This window comes from Lepisma saccharinum, chromosome 16, assembly GCF_977018435.1.
Source record: "Lepisma saccharinum chromosome 16, izLepSacc3.1, whole genome shotgun sequence".
In the NCBI taxonomy this organism is placed as follows: domain Eukaryota; kingdom Metazoa; phylum Arthropoda; class Insecta; order Zygentoma; family Lepismatidae; genus Lepisma; species Lepisma saccharinum.
In genome coordinates, this window is record NC_139244.1 from 21,310,514 (window position 1) to 21,329,680 (window position 19,167).

The window sequence follows — 19,167 nt, forward strand, 5'->3', positions numbered from 1 at the left end:
AGATAAGCAGAGTATTTATAATACTACCCTCTTACAAGTTCTCAGGAAGCCATTAACACTATACAACTCCAGCTGTGAGTATTAGAAATCTTACATGTGATATGTAATCAAAGATCAAAATAATAGACGGAAATAAATATTTATCTAAAATTTTATACTCGTACTTTTGTACAGGACAGCGATTTTCCACATACCTTCTAACAACTCCTTCTTCAAATTATCCTCGCCACTCCCGTAAAATTTTCAAGAATGCGCAATTTATGGTTGTTTTGCCACAAAATATACCTTTACGCATCCCAAAAATCACCTTACGCCCCGCAAATTAAAATTTTTGGATAAACACCTGCTCTAATTTAATTCGGTTTTTGGTTTTGGTTTTTTATTCGCTTTTCTACTACTTTTGGCTAATCGCGAAGGTGAGGATGAGTGATGATGTGATGAAATTGATGAAGGGACACTCACAAAGAACACCCATTCCCAATCCGGGATTCGAACCCGGAACCCCTTGCTGTGCTAACTACTTCACCATGAAGGTCGATAAACTGCTCTAGGAAGCAGTAATATACTTGAAACACGATATGATCTTCCAGTAACTGAAATGTAAAGTACCTATGCTATATTTATCCTTATTCTCTATAATTTTCTAGCTTAATTTTTTGCTACCACATTTATAGTAAACATTTCACCGGAGCATTTGAAATATTCCTCTGAGAGTAATTTCCCCGTGCTGGCAACACTGCTACAAGCAAGATGCGTGGGAGGGTCACGTCCAGGTTTTGATCGTAACGTGACGGGTTATCCCCCTTCCTTACTTACACAGATCTGCCTGACGTCATTCTGACGTAGAACGAACGTTTGCACAGAAAGCACCGCGAGAGTTAACCCAGTGCCACCACTGTTGTCTTCATAAATGTTTTCTTCGTCGATAAATTATTTCCCTTTCCTCTATACATTTTAAGGAAGGAAAACAAACACACGCGGAACGAAATGACGCATCGTCTGTGAGGAGTCGCTCGTTTCGCGGGACGGCGTGTGTGATGTTCGACATATTAATTTCCGCTCCCACTCTGTCTAAAGGGCCAGGTGATACAGAGCGAACGCCTTGATTACTTTTCCCCTCGAGCGTTCATGCTGAAGGTTTGCAGATCAAACAGTTTTCGCGTTTCGCCGTCAGACATTGCATGGGCTGTTCAGAAAGTTCCCGGACTGACATTTTAACTGAAGTGGGAGGAAAATAGTCGGGTCTCCCAGCTGTTGATTGCCTTTCATTTTCTCATTCTTAAATCTTGTTCCTTATTGGTCATTGTCATGAGGAGGCACTGCATCGCTGGAAGAACACCAAGTTGCCAATTGTCCATGTCATTGTTGTTGTTGTTATTATTTTGCATTGTTATAAATCATCGAAATTTACGTAAAATGTTAATCGAACATCGGAAAGTCTGTTTCGTATTGAAATTATACAAAAGAGGAACGGAATCTTAATTCTCTCCTGGGTATGAGTGTTCTTTGTGAGTGTCCCTTCATCAATATCATTACATCATCGCTCATTCTTATCTTCGCGATTAGCCGAAAGGCGAAGTAAAATAAACAAATCAATCAATCAAAAACCTTTATATTTTCTTTGAAATAGCGAAAACGCCGACTTGTTTTCATTTCAAACATACGACGAGAGTTACATTTCTTGTTGAAGTATGAAACGAGATGATCAAATTTTGATTAGAAAGTTAAGCATGGTACATGTCAGGGATCTGAGGTGTAATGTGTAGTTATATTTTTTTTTCTGTATTTTCTTGCGTTACCCACTTTTCATCCATTATTGACGAATTGCAACTTTGAGGATTGTTGACATTGACGAAGCAACACTCATACCCAGGACAGGACTCAAACCCCACAACGCACTTGGCCACCGAGGCGGCCGTAGGTGTCACGGTGCTTGTCCCGTCATCTCGTTTGTTAATTCATGATTCACATTCATTGTCACGATCTACCAGTAGAAGCGACGTGAAATAACGAAAATGAGTATATATTTTAAATCAATTCATGGGGAATTGTTTACACGAAATCAAAACTGTTTTCACGCGAATATTAAATGAGTGCATGAATATTAAGGGGATGAGGGACAGTTTTGCACCAGTTGTGCATTTATTTCAATATTGTCCGAATGGGCAATGCTACTGAGGACAAACGCTGGTATTCAATAAAGTATGAATTTCTCAACATGTTGCAAGTGAAAGCATTTTTTAAAGTTGATTATTAAGCTAGATAAGATGTTTGAAAAATATGATGAATAAGAATTTTCAGAAACCCATGTATTCCTTATGGGGAATCAACTTAATCTTAAAGTTACGACTAATCAAATGGAAGTTTCGACATTTCAGTCTGTCAATTACTACTTCACTCTGTCCTTTTTCCGTTGATATATTTCTCTATGCCATCGGAAGTTTGATATTCCCAAGAGAACAAATAAAATAATACTTCCATAAGAGCAATGTATTTCTCCTTGCCTCCTACGGCCATCCTGGCAGTGTTGCCAAACCTGATGCACATAAAAGAGCTAAATTTCACCGTAAACGGAGTAAAAACTTTCAAGGAGCTAGATTTACGAAACTGGATAAAATTGCTCCTGGGGTAATTTTAGGTGTCAAGTGAGTGGGGATGTGAGTGGCGGCGCTGTTTTTACCGTTATCTTTTAAAGTGATGGCAGTTTATTCTTACTTTTCACGCCGGTCCCCTTGGCGGAGTGGTTAGCAGATCCCGCTACGACGCCAGGGGTCCCGGGTTCGAATCCTGGCATGGGTATGGATGTTTGTGAGTGCCCATTCATGAAAATTCATCATATCATCACTCATCTCCATCTTCGCAATTTAACCAAACGTGGCACAAAAAGCGAAGTAAAATAAAGCAAATCAAGATTCTAAGTTTTCACCGTCTAAATCCGGCGGCATCACCCATCTAAATAATCCGCCGATGGTCGTGTGAAATCGAAAATAAAGTATTCCCAGTTAACAATGTTACGTCCTCTTCACGTCAGCCAAGGCGCTATAAAGAAAAGTAGCTGCGGGGTGGGGCGACGCAGCCAATACAACAATATCACGTCACGTGCAAAATGTATACTTATGACAGAAGTTATCTATGTAAGTCGGAGCCAGTAGTGGGGCAGGGGGCGTTTCGCAGCCAAACGAGTGCACGAAAGAGCCAGATCTGGCTCCAAAAGAGCGAAGCTGGCAACAGTGATCGGCAGCTGCCGAAGAGAGAAGGACCTAGGGGAAATTGTCCCTCTCCCCCTGTCTTACATTTAATCAGGAATGGCATGAGTACAATGTGCGTACTCCAAACAAAGGCTGAAATCTGCTGGTGGTATATATTATGGCTCGGATCCCGTTTTAACATGCAGGTTCAGTCCAGTTTCAACTTCTGTAGATTTTTACAGCTCACAAAATCTAATCTTTATGACTACACTAGCTTCTGAAATACAGGGTCGGGCAAAAGTAACGCCAATTTTTCATCAGCCGGTAATCTACACCAAATCTTTTGTTGCAAGATCAGAGCCGTGCAGAGTTCTTATAGAAAATCATGAGCATGTAATAATGGCACTTAACACCACACCATAAAACATTTTACGTTAAATTTTCAAAAAGCTGTCCATCTCGTGCGAGACATGGTCGCACCTTACCGAACACACTCAAGCAAGTCTTACGACATAATTCGAATAATGTCTGCAATTTTTTCCGTAATGTTATATTTCAATTCGTCAAGGGTGTGGTGTTTACTCTTGTACACAAGATCTTTAATTACACCCCACAAAAAGAAATCGGGCGGATTTTGGTCCGAGGATCGAGCCGGCCACTCCAGTGTCAGTTGATGGACTATTTTACTTAAGAAAACCTGCAACACAAAGGTTACTAAGAAATCATGTCCGTTACAATTACAGCATTGCATTAATATACATTTTATGCACTTTGTAGGACACTACTTAAAAATGTACAGGGTTATTAAAAAAGAATGGTACAAAAGTAAAGTTAATTTATTTTTAAGTGAAAAAAGCAATTCTGGCGGGACAGAAGAAAGGAAGGTTGTAAATTTACCTGGGAAATTACAAATGTTGGATATGAGCACCCTGGGTAAAACGGTAGATGTCAAAACGCGTTCCAACATACCTTCGATTATCAGCTCACTGCTTGAGGGATGCGCTACTTTAAATTATCTGGGTCCTGTGGTAATGGATGAACGTACACAGTGTCTTTCACAAACCCCCATAAAAAGAAGTCGCATGGAGTAAGATCTGGGGATCGTGGAGGCCAGGTCAGCATTGCCAAATCTTGATTCCCGGTATTAGCTATGAACAACAAGTAGCGCCTCTAGCGGATTTTACGTCAACTACGACCACGCTATATAAGCATTACTTCTTCTGGACCTTGTATATACAGGTTGTGTAGTGTCGTTTGTTTGTTGGCTTGTAAACCGAGAAATAGACAGACCAATACAAATATACCAGTACATGAAAGGTATTTTGGTTCACGAAATTTTTTTCGTGCACTGTAAAACATTGACCGGAGAAATGACATCTGATAGTGAGATAGTTCTATTGGTTTTGGAGTCGCCCAAAGTATGGCAAATGGACTGCGTGGTGACGTAACGTAACATTATGATTTACTTTCGGCGCTGATGCATGTGTTGCATCAGCGCCGAAAGTAAATCATAGTGTTAATTAACGAATGAAAATCACTCGTCAGTCTGGGCAATGATTTTTCAATGCAGATGGGACTACTGGTGCATACAGTTCGCAGTGACGCCAAATGCGGTTCCATCCGTGTGCAGCAGAAGAGCTAATGCCGAAATTGAATCTGTCCGAATGATCGTGTTGAATTGGGTCCTGATTTTTTCCCCCCCACCTATCCAGTTTGACCCTGCGGTGATGATTAGTCATGTCAATAAATAATTTCCGGGAAAATCGGAAATGATGGCAGAAATTGTGTTCTGTTGAAATTACTTTAGAGAACAGATATTGTGCCGTGGCTTCGACATTTGCACATGTTAATTTAAATCGCGTGCATGTACGTGGGTGATTGATTGTGTTGACATGTTAAATGGACACGGGTTCTAATCTGGGTTTGAAATACAGATCATGGTTGCTTACACTCTGTAGGCTCCATGGGCGTCCGGAAGGGGGCAAGGGGGGACCGTGCCCCCCCTGGAAAACGAAAGTCAACCAAAAATTATGTATTTCACACATATAATTTCATTGTAGCCACAATAATATGTGTTAAATATTGCATGAACACCATAAATTCAAATTTAATCAACGTTTTTCTAGGGAACAACACTATTTTTGGGAAAAATGTGTCTTGTTTGCCCCCCCTGAAAAAGAATACCTTCCTTGCCCCTCCCTGGAAAAAATCCTTCGGACGTCCATGTCTGTAGTCCCTACATTACTGTCTTCTCTCTCTCTCTCTCTCTCTCTCTCTCTCTCTCTCTTTCTCTCTCTTTCTCTCTCTCTCTCTGTCTATCTCTCTCGTGCGTTAGCGATTATTGAAATGTGCTATGAAATAGGTATTCCGGTCAGAGTGCAAATGAAGAGGGAGTGTTGAAATTATCTTAATGCTTTTTTCTAATGATCGTTAGGTAAAAAAGGTAAAGTGCTCCCCTGTGCTTAGCACCACGCCATGAAGGCGTATAGGGGGTGTGGGGGTAACGCCCCACACTACCTTGATCCGGTAGTGAGTGGGGGTGATGTAATCACCATCACTCCCCTGACCGCCTTTATGCAGGAAGCATAACTTGCAGGATATCACACGAAAATGCCACGCAACAGAATGCTATTTTATGTCCCCTTCGCACCCCCAGCCCTAGGGGTGCCAAGGGTGTCTTACCCCCACAGTATTTCTTTCCAGATTGCAAGTGATACGTGTACCAAGTTTGGTTGAAATCGCTCCAGGCGTTCGAGAGTTATTGCTGAACAAACAAACACACATACATACGTACATATATTTTTATATATATATAGAAGATAAGTATAATTTGATAAAAACATTTTGTACGTTAATATGTAGCCACTGCATCTACTTCACCTAAATAGGTGGTCTCCAATGATCTCCCACCCAAAGCAAAAGTTTAATTCGGAGACTGACTCTGGTTCGTTATTGTACAGTCAGCGGCAATATAAACGGGTCATCTTGATCCTGAAACGCTTCTCTGCAAAGCGTAATGTGTGTTGCCTAACCCACGGCGGTGGTAGAAGTTACCATTGGAAATTTGCTAATATAGCCCACTTAACGCCGTAGAGTTAGGCAACACGCATAACGCCTTGCAAGGAACTTAGTGTTTCAGGATGAAGGTGTCCAATTTTTATTGCCGTTGACTTGATTGATTGAGTTGGTGTTTTAAGTCCACGTTATGCACAGTAAGGCTAATTGGGACTGGACCCACAGTTTGAAGTGGGATTCGAACCACTATGAGCCTCCACCGGGTATCGAACCCGGGATCCTTTGATTACAAGGCGACGACGCTACCATTACTATTGCCGTTGACTGTATATGCAATCTGCATCCAATTCACCGTGGCATTAAGTAATGCACTTACCTTGTAATCAATTGGCTCACGCGTGTGATTCCCGGTGGGAAAACATTTCAGCGGTCTCGATTCGACTTTGTTACTTCCAGCACGGTGTAAACTAACCATAATATTGATCGCCCCTAAAAATGTCTAAAGTGATTTATAGAGGGCACTGTCTCGTAGTTTAGTGCTCCTCTTTTTCATTTACCACCTACATACTGTTACACTCCAACGGTTTCAATTACTTTTGCTGCAAAATATGTTGGTTTTATTTACTAGGAAGATCCTGTTATCTTTTACATTTTAGCGTTTTAGCTGAATTTAGTTCAATTTAGAAATATCATAACAAGATATTACACAATATATTTTAAATACGGAGATACTAGTACTCTGTCCGCGAAACTATTTTTCTTCTTCGTTCTATTGATAGAACGAAGATGAAAATACAATTTCGCCGATAAAGTGAGTACTAGTTTCTCCGTATTTATATACAACCGCGTCTCTCATTTCCCAATTATGAATATATTTTAGTTGGTATGAAAATCTCTTCCCATTTACTTCACCTGAAATGAGCCGACTATGAAGACGAGGCTACATATACTGCAGATGAATATCATACCCACTCTAACGTATGCGGGTCTACCCTGGCAACATGCAGCGTATTCACATTTCACATCTCAAACTCTGAAACGGGTGCAAAGCAAGGCAGCTTGTATCATCGCAAGACATGACGTGTATACATGCAGCACACAAATACTGGAGGATCTGGAATTAACTCCAGTAATACAACAGCTAAGAGACGCTCACCATTTATTCTGGTTAATAATGGCATGCCACACAAACCCGTATGTGTGGGAACAGCGAATCCTCTCAGATGAGATGCCCATAAAGGCGAACTTCAATCATTGAACCATGTTAAAAATTGCTTGTGTTGCAGAAACAAGAGACACGTATAACCTCCGAAATGTTATTTTAATTATAAACAAACCTCAAATATCACAGTTTTCATAGGTAAGGGCACAATTCACGAATTCAAATTACTCTGCGGTACTTGCTCTGTGTTTAACTAACTACCAGCGCAACAAAGCCTGTCTGAAAATCGCGAAATGCAACATTGTCGAGTTTCTTATTCACAGTCCGTACAACACACCAAGGTGAAGAAGCAATTGTTAAATTGTTTGTCTTGGAATATACATGATACTATTTTCAATAAGCATATTGAGTTTTGTACGAATTTTTTGGTCATTTTTCAAAGATTTTAGGTCATTTTACAGGATTTTTGTTGTCATTTTAAAGGTCATCAAAATAATAATAACCCTGGTTATTAGTAAAATTACTGGTAACGTCGTCGCCTTGTAATCAGAGGGTCCCGGGTTCGATACCCGCAGAAGGCACATAGTGGTTCGGATTCCACTATTAATTGTAGGTCTAATTCCGATTAGCCTGTCTGTGCATAAGGTGGACTTCAAACAAAAACTGGAACTCAAACGTGGTTATTAGCATCCTAAAGTCAACCTCCATTCTACGTAGGACAACCTGGACGGCATTTAGCAGACTTACGAGGCTCTGGCGTCTGGACTCACGGCCAGTATAACCCACCGTGGAGCTCGTGTTGTGTGCTGTCCTTGTGTGTTTGCGATTGTCCCTTCATCTTATCATCATCTTCATCTTATCATCATCTTCATCTTCGAGATTAGTTGAAAGTGACAGGAAAGCGATGTAAAATAAAACAAATCAATCAACAGAATGGTTTGAAAAATTTATTTTAAAATTGTTTGGAAAATATTTTAGTCAATGAATTTGTTTTGCTGAAATGAGTGGTCATCTTGAAGAACCACCTTATTAGAGTTGTTTATGCACCGTGGTGGTCAGTATCCTAAAATAGACTTTCCCAAAACCTACATTTTGTGGCCATAGTTGGCTTCCGAATTACGCCCAGTTTGCCAAGGAAGAGACACAGCGTTGATGTTCTCTGGTTATTCTTTCACGCTGTCCACTGTTCGCGTTTTGGCATGCCGCTCGGGAAACGAACATTGCCAAAGGAGTCTTCACTGTAAATCCGCACCAGATTTAACAATATAATTGCATCTGGCAACATCTTTACGGGGATTCTTGGTGAATCAGATCTCTCTTTCGGGACCCCTCTACCCAGCTGTATTCCAAAAAGCTGCGGCAACCTTGGTTCCCATTATAGAGCCTGAAGATAAAGCTGATAAGTGTTGCCAACTGTCATGCCATATCTTATTAAAAACTGGCGGATGATACTCGGACGACAGTTTGGCAGTGCTTGTTGTATAGGCGGCTTAATGTACGTAAACTGATGGTAACGTGGAGGACCTTGTGAAGTCTGGTGCAGAGGGCTTACTGCGATTACCTTACTAAGGTGTATTCATGGTTGCCAAACAATAGAATTAACGATGAATTGTTGTGAGTTTTAGTCACAGTACTCATGAGCGTCGACACGGAGGTGAGTCGGACAGGTCCGTCGCCCCCCCCCCCCCCCTCTGGAAATTTGCATTGTTGATTTCAAGTTACAAACAACAACGTTTGTTATTGTTATTGTTAATAACAGAAATTCAAGTTAGTTATTGGACCGAATAACGAAAGTAGAAACTGCGTTAGATTGAAAAAAAATGTGTAAAATACAGGATCAAGGTTATGTTTTTATATTCTAATATTTCATTCAAAGAATAATTGGTTCCACAGTTTTCAGGTTTCCAAAAAAAAAAAAAAAATTCCACTAAATTTTGTGTGTATAAGTTAATAATAAGTAGGGCTAGAATTTTTATGACGTAAAGATCACCAAAATATGCAAAATAAAATATGCTCTTATGACCTAAAATTTTACAAAATATGCACTATAATTTGAAAAATATGCCCTTATAACAGATAACATCAGTATCTAAATGCTGATATATTTTCACATAGGTACTATTTTTAGTTCACTTTATGGGCTCTGAGTTTCAATGCACAATGAATAATTTCTCTAAATTTTCAAATAAAAATGAAAGAGATTTTGCTACAGTGCAAGAAAAAAAGCTACCAATAACTTCTTATACTACTAAGTATACCTCGGATTTTAGGCCTTTAACCTATTTTTTCCTTTCCAGGTAAAATAGAAATAACAAGCAATGTTGCATTAAAACGCTGACAATGCAACAACTGATGAAATTTTATAATGCTTAAAATAACCTATTTTTCTTATTCGAACCTATTGTAGGCTTATACTTGTAAATCTAACCTTTTCTAAGGTCTTTGTATGTAGTTTTAAGATTTTACTCGATTTTTTTGGGTCACCCTGTATTACTGTCACGAGCAGCAACTAGTTGTTATTCAATAGGGAAGCCTGAGTCTGCAAAAATCTCGTGATAGGGAGCAAGGCGTTGACGTGACGATTATGTCATGTATTTAGGCACTCATCCTAAGTTCTCCTCTCACAACCATCGTTTACGTTACGTATAATGTTTAGAATGTTACGTAAACAATCGATTTGATTGATTGGTTTAGTTTTTCTTAACTTTGCGTTTCTGCCACTTTTGACAAATCGGAAGGATGAGGATTAATGATGATACTATGAGATGAAGGGACAATCACAGACGTGTAGGGACGACACAACACGAGCCACACAGAGAATTATTCTGGCCGTGAGTCCAGGCGCCGCAGCCTCGGTGGCCTGCAAGAAGCAGTTACGGGAAAGTAAGGTTGACTTTTGGCTGCCTTATCAGAAAGGTACCCCTTACACCCCGATTCATAACCGAACCCTAACGAATTAACTTGATATCGCCGGCTGAATACTGTATTGTCGTATCTCCACCGTAGGAGTTTTACACGACTTTTTGTCGGAGATGAGTTGATGATGTCATCGTGTTCCGTACATATTTATGCACCACGTTCCGAAGCTACATATCTTGTCAGGTGCGTGAATTATAAACAAAAATAAAATGTTTATGCAAATCTTGTAGAAAAACAGAGAGATTAAGACCGCTTTCACCCGCATACTTTCGAGTGTGTGTGTTTAATGTCCTGGTACCTTTAAAATAAACGAGGACGTCAGTTCCACTGAATTTATACGCCTTTTTGTCACTTTTATTTTTAAAAAAAGATAAAGTGCTCCCCTGTGCTTAGCACCACGCCATGAAGGCGTATAAGGGTTGTGGGGGTAACGCCCGACACTTTCTTGATCCGGTCGTGAGTGGGGGTGATGTTATCAGCATCACGCCCCTGACCGCCTTTCCCCCCAGGGTTCCCTCCAGGTACCTATGTCATTCGACGCTGGGTGGGCGCCTGGGCCACTTCCAACGTTAGAAAAGTTCCCGAATTTGAACCGGCCGGGGATCGAAGCAGGGACCTATAGCATGGTAGTCAGACGCGTTACCGACTGAGCCACCGCGGTCACTTTTATTTTAATTTATTAATTATAATATACATAATTTATTACAAAAATAAAATGTAGAGAATATATAATACAGTGACGTTATTGAAGTGTTGTTGGTTCTGTTGTACAAAATCCATTCTGGGTAACCAGAACGATAATAAGTACATATAATGTGTTGGTTAATTTAATGTAATTTTATTTATTATAAATAGAGAGCGAAAAGTGGGTAGTTATTTATTTCTATTGTAAATTGTTTTGTTATTGTTGCGATTATTACTTTCATTTTTGTATTATCGCATTTTATTGTATTATTTAGTTTACTGATGTACTAGCCTTTCTGGAGAAAACAGAACGACTCATTATTTAATCGTTGTTTTGTGCTGTACGGCGGGCTAATGCTCCATCCTATTCTGCAAAAGAAAACAGCCTGTCCCCCCGCACCCGGCCGCAACCAGCTCCGTTTTTAATTATTATATCCTTTGTCGCCCCATGATTTATTTTATTAAGGGGTTAAGGAGGATTTGTACAGAGAGAAATTTGGTGTGTTGGTTTATTGATGCAAATCTTGTAGTTTATTCCAAATCCACACGAATCCAACTTCAATCAGCTCTCCTGTGAAGTAAGTGCAGACGGACTTACAAAGTTGTATTCAGTCGGCGATACGGTGGTTTACCATATATTACCACAGCCACACATTTGAAGCAAACTGTGGCACGAGGACTCAAAGGAAACTTGAAGGCATTGCATCTGGGCTCACGTTCGAAACGAAAGTTTCCGGCGGAATCTTCCATTGACTCAGATTCAGGTGAGTTTTCATCCCAGACTTCGATCTTTCTGCGTCCGACCTTGGAGGCGAAGAAGCCGAACATTCATTAGCGCCAATGGATGCATTCTGAGAGGAAATGTACTTTGGATGGACGCCAGGATGCGGCGAGACTCCACAACCTCTCTCATCTCTCCCTCGCTCGGAGACACAAGATATGAAAGCTAATGTGGCCCGCTTAGCAAGTTTGGTCTCTCGAAGTCAGTCTAAGGTTAACGAGCTGAGAACATTCCCTCTGGTCTCCTACCAACTGTTGATGCAGGAAACAAGGGTACAAGAGCATCTTGGATCTTTCCAGTTCTGAAGTCTTGATTTTGAGACTGGAAATCCTAGGACGTACAACGGAGTCTGTGACGTTTCCCCGATCTTTCGGCAAGGTAAAAATGACCCTTGGCACCCTAAGAAGCTATCACTACCCTCGATTCCTCGAAGGTCAAGATTCTCGCACTAAATCGAGGCTGATGGAACCGCACAGTTGAAACTACCCAGAGATTGTGTCCTATGCGCCTCGATGACTTCATTATAAATTGAAGGGTTCGGGTGTAAAACATGGTAAGTGACATTTTGGTCATTTCTGAGTTCATTAAGAGAAAGGTTATTAGTACCTATATTTTAGATAAATTGTTTTCGTGTTGTGTTTACCAATTTCACAAGGCTTCACTGAGTCCAATGCAAATTGTATTACACGGCAGTTTCACTCGATAATTGTAGGATGGTACATTTTACTTTGTAACTCAAAAATTACCAAAATGTCACTTACCATGTTTTACACCGGAGCCGTTCAAATTAAGAGATTACTATTAAATACCAGCATTACCTTTCAATTAAAAAGGTAATTATTTTTACCTTCTTTCTTATTCTTTGCACTAATTAACAAGCTTCTCAAGATTCAACACATGTTAACAGATTCAATTTAAAAACATACCATACCTTTCAATCATAACCTTTCCCCTTACTTTAAAGTCAGATATCTCTTGAACATAATTATGTTTCACAAGTTTAATACTTATCGTCCACGTACTCAATAAAGCTTATGAAGTAGTGTGAGGGGCGGGAGCCATAAGTTTTTCACATACTTAGTGATATATACTGTAAGTTTGTGCTTCGTGAGGACTACGGTAGTTATTAGTTTTTGCCTTGAAAACCTGAAATGACACTTGAATTTTATGTTGATCTCAGAGTAGCAATCTTGTATCAGCGTGGGTTGGAAAGCTGATGACAAGATTCGGTACGTTGTGTTGATGAAACTGCAAGGTCCTTGAGGTTGTATACTTCGGTTACGACCACGTGATCCTTTGCTTCTTATAACACCTTCAAGTCGATACAACCTTTAATGCACCCGAGCTTGTCTTTGGCCCATTGAGATGTGTGCCCCAGCGTGAAAGGTCAAAGTTCTTGCTATCGCCTCCACTTAAACCTCCGCCCAAGTTGATCTGAAGGAAGAGGTCGTTAAGAGACCAACCCCGGCGAGGGAGCCGAGGATTAAAGATTCTCCATCCGCGACTTTACGATGCCTTCCGCCGGTTTGCTAAACCTCCGTTAACTTAACTCCCGGAGAGGCTGTCTGACCTCTGGGTTATTTGGGGTGAAATAGGGGTGGTTCTTTTCTTGCTAAGGCTTCTCGTGAACCGTCTGTAACCTTCCATCTTCGTTCGTGTTCCTCTGAAGGCGAGAGTAAATGTTATCCAGCATATATTTTAGTCCACCCTCCACCCTGAATGGAGAATTTCGATCGATACTGTGATTTTAGAGCCTATAAAATATTTATTAAGATGCATATATATATATATATATATATATATATATTCTCTGAATGTTAGTGACATGGTTCTACATTTGCATGCAATGTTAATTGGATATTATCCATTGTCAAGTGTTTTAAACTATGCTTATTCTAATACAACGGTTCGAGATAGCACCTCTTCTCTCGTCTTCAGGTGAAATTTATTTTGCTAGAACCTAGTGCAAATCGGTGATTTAACCAATTACTCCACGGCGTCCCCAGAATTGTGTACTAATTTTTGATCCATTTCTGCTACTCTTTGTAATTGTTTAGGAGATGGGACCATATGTGCTTGAATTCTACACTGAGATGACTTATAGGATTTTGGACCATTGCTATGATCACTCCTTCTTTGGTTTTCCTTACTTTCCAATTTGGTTGTTTCTCTAGTACTGATAATTTGCTTCACTTAATTCTATACGATTCACTCCATGCATCTTTGGCTACTTTTGATCTATCTGTTTTGCCTATCCTTTTCTATAGACGGCGTCCTGATTCTCCTATGTAAGCTGGAAGCATTCAAATGGTATGTTGTATGTGCAGTTTTTCTAGCTTGTATGGGGCTCTCTGGTTTGGTGTTTGATAGTATGCTTCTAGAAACCCACATAGTGTTGTTGCGCCATGGAGTTAAAATTATTTTAGTACGTAATTACAAAGTCAATCAGTTACTACCAGTTCTGAGACTATACTGCTTTGTTACATTCATAATAGAGCTTAAAGAAATCTGCATTTCTTCTTGTAGTGACTAGACATTTTTAATACTTAACCTTTCTAATTGCAGTTAACCAAATGTGGTAGGAAAACGACATAAAGTAATAAAAATACTCAACGTTTCGACACATTCCACATGTGTCTGCCTCAATGCTACATTTTTATGTAACTTTTGGAAAAGACACATAGTTCGAATGTTGAGTCTTAAGAAGGTTTTGTGACTGCAATAGACAAATGTATTAGTTCGTAATTCTTTGTTTAAAACCAGGTAAATCTTGTAACCTTTGAGAGATATTCCTTAACTATTATATATTTTTCTACTTTTATTATTACAGAACATTCAATCAGGAGGATTAAATAGCCTATCCAATTTATCCTGGTAAGTATTTTTCTATATCTATATGTAGTGACACGTAATCAGGCGGTCTTTATATTAAAATGTGTTAGAGGTTAATTAAATATTGGGAAATGAATTCTGTTACCATATTAGAAAGAGAATTGGAAAGACAGTTGATAAATAACACGAAATGTATTTTCTTTACAATCTCAATCTGTCCTTTATAATAGCAGTAATATAATTGACTTACTATTACAACTATTCGATTAGCTTGTAATCTTGTAAGCTTGTACTAATAACTTCTACCGAAGCGCCTCTACCGACATACACAAGAACTCGGTGCTTAAGGTATATTTGAATTCAGCCAATGTTACTAACTTAATTATTATACAGATCATAAATTCCACGTATTACAGAGAAGTGCCATTACAAAATCGCCTAATGAAAATACAACCTTGATAACTTATAAACTTACAGACCCGGCTGAACGCCAGGGACGTTACAAGTTTCTGGTTTTTCCCGTTGCCCATTTACAAACAATCTACAGCAGTCTTCAGTCCCCTCATTTTGTCGGACCACGTCGATTGGGGAGGATTCTCTAAAGTAGGTATGTACATGGGCGTAACTTTAAGGGAGGGGGGGGGGGTTGGGGACGCAGAATCTAACTTTGGGCTTAACTTTGGGGAGACAGAATCGAAAACAAATGAAAGGTAATAAAGCTGAAACTGTGTGGGGGGGCAAGTGAGCCCCTTGCCCCCGCCAAGTTACTCCTATAGGTTTGTACAGATGTGCTAAAAAACTCAGAAATATTTATTTTTTTATGTGTCATAAATGTTGAAAATATGTGATAAAAACAGGAAAATATTTGACAAAAATTAAAAAAAAACATTTCGTAACAAAAACAACATATTACATACATTTCAAACACCTGAAATCAGTTTCTAAATGCTTACCTCCTAGCGAGCTATTTTTTGGAAGAGTTGCAATGGATCACCATAGTTTTTTCCAAATTCTCCATTGTAAATCTGTGACGATTATTTCTAAAAAGCATCTTATATTGTGAGAAAGATCGCTCCACGTCACAAGAAACAATTCTTGCATATTTGAAGCACGAAATGCCACTAACGCTGAAGTTTTCCAAAGCTTCCTCTTCCTCTACTTCACCTTCCAAATCACGTGCAATTTGACACAAACCTTGGTTTTCCCCAAAATTCTGTATATTTAGACATTAGCACTTGTGCGTTAGATCCAGTGGAGGTAATATTTTCCGCCAATAGGATCGTAGGCGAGGCACTAGAAGTCTGCCAGCGAGCGTGTTCAAAGACAAGGAAACACTCTCGATATGAAAAAAGGAGCGGAAAATAAACATTTTTTCTTCGAGGATTTCGAGGTAGCTGAAGTCAATGAGCGATTTTATGTATTTAAAATAAAAATTCGCGAAATATGTATTTACCTACGGAAAACTGGAAAATATGTGTTTTATGTAAAATAAAATTTACTGTGCTGACATATAAGGCTATGATCAGAATTTTGGCAGAAAAAACATTTATTTACTTAAAGTTCCGTTCCCTAGTAATAAGCTGTGTTTTACTACATAGCGTATATTGATGCGCTTGTAAGTTGAGTATCTTCTACAAATATGCTGTATAAATAAACTATCTGCCGGAGTACTAATTGAGGCGAGTGTACTAGAGGCTAGATTCTCTCCTATCTCTACAACCTCCAGTTTGTTCTCCCACGGTGGATATTGATGAATTCGTGTCTCTACCTGATATCTTCCTTGTGTTAACTTTCCTTCAAAGACCCTTTCCCCTCCAAGTCGTTCCGGCGGTTCCACAGGAGGAGAGCATTAGCGTATGAATGGAGCGGCGGTTTCATTGAAAACCGTTACTCCGGGAAGATTGATCAACTGGAGACGACCACAAATGAGCAATTTCAGGCGTCGCTGCACGCGAGATAAGAACATGTTGCTCCTTCGGTGATGCTGCTTGGGAAAAGGCGCCTGCCAGACGGTGGCTTTACGCTTTTTTTATTGAAAAGAAAAACGCTTATCGACTTGGCGTTTTGCAAGCTAGCTTTCGTAAAGGATCGTCCAAAGATGATTACATTACAGGTCTGGTGCTGGATCAGCTGTTTTGAAGATAAGTTTCGTGGATTTTACTAGCACCTTGATGGTAGCTTGTGCAGTGCTTAAATTTCTTATTTACTGAAATAGTTCGAGATATGGTACACAGTGGCCATGTTACACTGAAGTAGATTGATTGCTTGATTGAATTAGGCTACTTTACTTAGCTTTTCTGCCACTTTTAGCTAATCGCGACGATGGGTGATGAATGATGAAGTTGATGAAGGGACACTCACAATGATCACCCATGCCCAGGCCTGGATTCGAACCTAGGACCCTTGTTATCGTAGCGTGCTGTGCTAACCACTCGACACTGAAGTCGTCAATTATAAATACAGTAGCTAATTAGCCGGCGTTGCTCGGGTATTTATGAATCCCAATCTTCTATTAGACAGGAAAATAATGAATGATCGGAGATCCCAATTTAAGTAAACGACGGTGTGCTGGTAATCCAGCCGAATCAAGTGAGTTTAGGAACTCTGGTGGGAAATTGACGACCTCATCGGCATCTACTACGGTATCGATAGACTTGTATTCAGTGAATACGCCTTGTAATATGGCTAGTATTTGATTGTTTATTTCGTGGACATCTTCATGTCATAATGAATGTCACCAATTAGCTTAGCGACTCCGAAAATTATGGATTCGACACTAATGTAGGTAATTTTTGACATTTTATTTTTCACCCTCTCTCACCCCCAATGCCAATAGGTGATCAATTTTGAGTTGAACGGCATTGGGAGTGTCACTATTCATCTTAGCGACCCAGAAAACTATAGATTCCACACTAATATAGATCGTTTTCGATTATTTTTACGTCACCCCTTCCCACCCCCACTTCTAGGGATGCCAGGGGTGTCTTACCCCCATAGTATTTCTTTCCAGATTGTAAGTCATATGTGTACCAAGTTTGGTTGAAATTACTCCAGGCGTTCGAGAGTTATGCCGGAACAAACAAAGCGGAAGTCTTTCGAATTGCACTTCGACTGCAGCATTTAATACTATCAGTAGATTAAACTAAGAACACGTTGTTTTTCCCGCGTTATGAAAACATATTTTTTACCGTAGAACTCACATAGCATTTTAAAGAGTTTTTATACTCACATTTCCACACAGTAGAAGAACTACGACCGACTTTCGACTTCCATTATTTCAAACAAGTGTGGTAAACGAGTGTGCAATGTCGAGTACTGCACGCTGATCGTCTAATTGGCGCTTTCGAACTGCACTAGGTGACGTCACTTCCGACAGACCATACTTGAAGCCTGTTTATTGGACATGCATTTTTACAGAAAATCGAGCTATTGCGTTTCCGAATATAGCCGAAGCTAAACCGAACCAAACCGAGCTTACCTTCAGAGGCGCTTCCGATATGAATTCTGGAAGTTCAGCACGCCCACGTCACTGCAGCGCCGCTATCTATTGGCTGGGGTTTCGGATCAGAAGCCGCTAGGAGCATTCGCTTTACTCGATTTCCTAATTAATTTATTCTTTTTATTCTCTTCTGTACTGTATATGTAATATATTGACGTATTCTCCGAAATCTCATCTTTACACTGATATACAATACACATCAGAATTTTGTTTAATAACTGCTGTCAGAAGGAAAACCCAATGCTATGTCATAGGGTAAAACCACGTGAGAAATTTGTTTGGACTCAATCTTGCAGCGTGACGTCACACTGACATGGTCAGAAGAATTTCCTGTACTGTCGTTTAAACAGCCTCGGCCAATGTAAATTGATTCGTCTAATTGCTTCGGTGCTTACGTTCTATCTCCCCCATGTGCCAAGTGGCTTAAGCCCCGATCGGAATGCGTCAGAAGGTATCAATGGATATTTCGTCAATGTCCGCAGGGGCTCGGTCTCCCAGTTACGCATGCAAATTGCGTGAGGATTATGCGTGTAGCTCGTGGCGGGGAGAGAAGTGGAGTAGGATCTATTTCCCGCCGACCGGAAACGATACGGGCCCCGCTCCGTTGGCTTTCGCTATCGCTTGACGAAGCACGTTGGCCGAAAGTTCTGATAGGTTATCGATTGCAGCGCTCGCGCGGCGGATCCCAGAACTAATGAGTTTTGCGACCGTTCGGTATCGCCGCGGTCAATCATTCGTAGAAGAGGAAGTTGATGGGACCCTGGGATGCACTGCGCGTGCACCTTCAACCTCTTTTTTTTCCTGGGTTTGTTTGGCTGGAAATGAACATGATTCGTTCCCGGGTTGCAGTTTTGCATGATCGGTAAATTGAGGATGAATGATTTACGGCTTATGTAGACTGGTGCCCAGCGTTTGCTAATCTACAGGGGATGGAAAACTGTTTTCGAATTTAAAACTTGCAAAAATACTCGCAGACAATAATCGGATCCTCAATGAACTGTTATATTGATTAGCCTTTCTGACCATATAGGTGTCTCAAACTTTGTCAGATATCAGTCAACTGCCCCGTCCGGGTAATTTTACCCTT

At 40.1% G+C, this 19,167-nt stretch overlaps 1 protein-coding gene across 5 annotated transcripts in view; it reads left to right on the forward strand.

The window, feature by feature from the left end:
- Positions 1–19,167, forward strand: part of Calx (sodium/calcium exchanger 3) — a 647,992-nt gene that overhangs the window by 206,414 nt on the left and 422,411 nt on the right. For all 5 annotated transcript variants that reach the window (XM_083137851.1, XM_083137848.1, XM_083137849.1 and 2 more), the window contains one exon: positions 14,580–14,623. The gene's annotated coding sequence lies outside the window, so the exon portion shown is untranslated. The remainder of the gene's footprint in view (positions 1–14,579; positions 14,624–19,167) is intronic.